The sequence below is a fragment of the Adiantum capillus-veneris genome, chromosome 22 (genome assembly GCF_014529385.1).
Source record: "Adiantum capillus-veneris isolate H3 chromosome 22, ASM1452938v2, whole genome shotgun sequence".
Lineage (NCBI taxonomy): Eukaryota > Viridiplantae > Streptophyta > Polypodiopsida > Polypodiales > Pteridaceae > Adiantum > Adiantum capillus-veneris.
The window spans coordinates 39,228,778-39,232,833 of NC_140952.1; the positions used below are offsets into that span (position 1 = coordinate 39,228,778).

At 49.7% G+C, this 4,056-nt stretch overlaps 2 pseudogenes; both read right to left on the reverse strand.

Moving 5' to 3' along the window:
• Positions 1 to 1,410: 1,410 nt before the first annotated feature.
• Positions 1,411 to 2,463, reverse strand: LOC147429190 (uncharacterized; annotated as a pseudogene).
• Positions 2,464 to 2,486: 23 nt separating this feature from the next.
• LOC147429191 (uncharacterized) lies at positions 2,487 to 3,079 on the reverse strand (annotated as a pseudogene).
• Positions 3,080 to 4,056: the final 977 nt, after the last annotated feature.

Sequence of the window (4,056 nt, forward strand, 5' to 3'; positions counted from 1 at the left end):
GGTACACGTTGGGATGGGGGAAAAGGGAACAACACCCGGTACACAATATACCTGCCTCTCTATAGCCCAAGGATCAACCCACACCCCTACCCATAAAGAAACTCACACGCTAACACGCTATCTGCAACAACTACTACATATATCCATTCTCAGAAAACCCCGAGAATGACTATCCAATCCCGATCGATATACAAACACGTCTGAAGATTGCTAGCATGTGCATACAAGTGCCCGTAGAAGCTAGCATCCCCTTGGCAGACACCAGATGCAGATGGAACCCACTCACACATTGACACAGGAATCACTTACATGCACAACGCAGAGATAGACACAAGGGCGAGAAAGTATATTTGACACCAATTGGAGAGTAGAATGGGGAGATATCACAGCAAAAATCCTTCAAAAGAAGATGTACAATGATGGTCGCTTTTTCTTGAACCTAGTGCGATATTACATGGAGAACCGGGCACACTTGCAGTTGGCCACCCCCGTCTCTTACACCCAAGGATTATCCCCTTCTCCTGTGCTGCTCCACCCTCTCTCTTCAGCTCAGCCCACTTGCTATGGCCATCTCTTCTTGCTTCTCTTCTCGTTGCTCCCTGATGCGCACTCTCATAGAGCTCTCCCGCTCTATCCGCAGACCCTTAAGGCTATCCTCTCCTCAGAGCCGCCCCGCAGCCCACCGACCTCCATCCTCTCCCATGGCGGCCACGCAGCCCCCTAGATCTTCCCGCCACTGCAATCGACTCCCCCTTCTCTGTGGGGCTGACCTGCATCCAACCACCTCCTCTTGAGGCCACCCCTTGCAGCTCCTTTGTCTCTGCACCCCTGATGGCGCTCCTGCTAACCTCCTTGGCGCACCCACCGCTCTGTCGTGACGACCCTCCTTCCATGCAGCCCAAGTGGCGCCTCCTCCTCTAAAGCTGCATGCCCTCGTTGCACATGGCGGCACTCCAACAGATGGCGCTCTTGCCTTCAGTCGACTGCAGACTGCAGCTTGCCTTTTTTTTTTTAATAGCATGGCAATCCTTTTTTTAAAACAGAAATTAACTCGCGACTTAGGTCGCCTTCCCACGGCCCTCACTGCCGATCATAATCCACCGACACCCATGGCAGGGCTTCAATGTCAACGACCAAAAAGGTTCACATAACTTTCCTTCACTTGTTGAGAAAATGCCAGGTCGATTCGAACAGTGCCTCCATTGAGAAGGCAGCACGGTCGCAAACCGAACATCCAAAACACTAAGCCACTATGATTAGGGTCCTACTTGACAATGGTCTTCAAGCACAAGGTAGTTTTGGCGTACATATCACAGCAACACTTCGTGTTGCTTTCCATCGAGCTTCAACACTTTGAGGCCTCTCAACCTGGCAAAGCTTCGGAACGGCCTTCGACCAACTTCGAGCCACATTTAGCAGACACATCATGAGCAAGCTTGCCGCTATCGGCATCAGGCACCGACTCCACCGCTTTGACCTGTATCTGCATGATTCCATAGCGAAGCTATAGACTTTATCCTGGACCAACATAACTTAGCTATACCATCATTGCCCAACCCCTCGTTGAGCATTCATGCTCAACCATCGCATTATTTAGATAAGATATCAGTGCATGAGAAGAAAACTTATAGATACTATGTACAAGAAGCACTAGATAGATAGATAGAGAGAGATATTCATCTACTATAGAGCCCGCCCGGGTCAAATGGAAAACCACAGGCTCTCCCAAGCATGTTTTGTACTCCACCTCGATAAAAAATATGGCACTGAGCACTGCCATCTGTCTGTAAAACATACAACTTCCATCCTCCCTTCGCATCTGCAAGCCCAAGAATAAACATCTCGTGCAGCTTGGCACGACATAATCCTTCAACATGTATCCATACTCTTTCCGCGCACACAACCTGAACCTATATACATTGTGTGAAACGCTTGCATCATACACCATAACTTTGGTACCTGCGAATTGAAAGAGAGCTCCCTAGCACGATCTGCCTCCAAAAGACTGCGAAATCTGTGCACATCTGCTTGCACAACACTCTTCAACAACAACCCCATCAAAAGCATAGCACAAACCTTGAATACCTTCTTTTTGGCCTCCAATTGCCGCATAGCGACGCATACAGATTCTTCATGTCTATCATCCACTAGACTGAAGTGCCCAACCCCTAGCTCTGGAAGTGCTCCTTTATCCCCACAATCGACTACGACCTGTTCTTCAATCACCTGCTCAATCACCACATCATTGGACAAGCAAGACAAAAACTGATCCCACACTTCATCACCTGCAAGGTTGGCAGCCTCCTCCTCTTCACAAGGAACCTGGCTCTCACAAGCCGCACAAATAGCGGTCTCCAGAGAGTCAATGGCCGGAGCTCTCTCTCCACGGCCACACACTTGCTCTGAAACCCTAAAGTGCACCTCTGCCTACTGATCAAGGCAAGGTTGCCCCACCCCCTGCATAGATAAAACACCACCGCATACCTCTACTTCACCTTCACTCGAACCAGATGTAGATAGCCGTCCGTCTTCCTCCACTAGGTCTTCAAAGTCTTGCACTTCCGTATGGTAAGCTAGGTCAAGCATCACCTTCCAATCTTCATCATACGCCGCAAAAGCCGCAAAATCCTCCATAGAACTAGAGCTTTAATCACTCCAAGCATCTTCGTCATCTTCGTCACCACTTTCATATCTGCTACTGGTAAAGACTGTTACATCTTCATCATAGGAGTCAACTTCAGCAATGCATACCTTTTGGTCGAATCTTCCACCCAATAGAGCAGTCTTGAAATATCTGACAAAACAGGTCCGAACCCTTGACCATGACTGCCTATCGGCAATGTCCGCTCCCTCAAACCAAGCTTTGTTCTGTCCTTGTAGCACTAATGGTAACACCTTTAATTTGGGTTCATCCCCAACAATTCCCATCTGCAATAGGTACAACTCTAGATCGGAAAACCAATCTTCCGTCTCTTCATCTCCATCAAGCACCAATTCGATATCACGCATCATCTTCAGGCTTCAACACTTTACCGAGGAGCAATCAGTAGATCCTTAGTGGGGGCACCACTGATGGGATGGGAGAAAAGGGAACAACACTCGGTACACAATATACCTGCCTCTCTATAGCCCAGGGATCAACCCACACCCCTACCCATACAGAAACTCACACGCTAACACGCTATCTGCAACGACTACTGCATATATCCAGTCTCAGACAACCCCGAGAATGACTATCCAATCCCGATCGATATACAAACATGTCTGAAGATTGCTAGCATGCGCATACAAGTGCCCGTACAAGCTAGCATCCCCTTGGCAGACACCAGATGCAGATGGAACCCACTCACACACTGACACAAGAATCACTTACATGCACAACGCAGAGATAGACACGAGGGCGAGAAAGTATATTTGACACCAAGTGGAGAGTAGAATGGGGAGATATCAAAGCAAAAATCCTTCAAAAGAAGATGTACAATGATGGTCGCTTCTTCTTGAACCTAGTGCGATATCACATGGAGAACCGGGCACACTTGCAGTTGGCCACCGCCGTCTCTTACACCCAAGGATTATCCCCTTCTCCTGAGCTGCTCCACCCTCTCTCTTCAGCTCAGCCCGCTTGCTATGGCCATCTCTTCTTGCTTCTCTTCTCGTTGCTCCCTGATGCGCACTCTCATGGAGCTTTCCCGCTCTATCCGCAGACCCTTGAGGCTATCTCTCCTCACATGCAGTTAACGCCCTCCTTTGATGCTCTGCTGTCGACCTCCCTTTACTGGCGGCCTTCTTGAGCAGCCACCCTTCTACTCATGCCCCGAGCTCTCGGCCTTCTCCTGTGAAGTCTGTCCCTCACGGGCTCTCTCTATACACACCGGCTTGGCTCTTCATCTTCTTGAGCCGCCCCCTCTCGACCTGTCCTTCCCAGATTCTCAAGTCCACGCTCGGCCTGGCTCTGTCCTGTTGCAGCCCTTCGGCCATCGCCTTTCCACCCTCACTGGCCTTGCCACCTCTGTTCTCTTGTGATGCTCCCCATAACGCCCTCCAGGCCTCGCACCT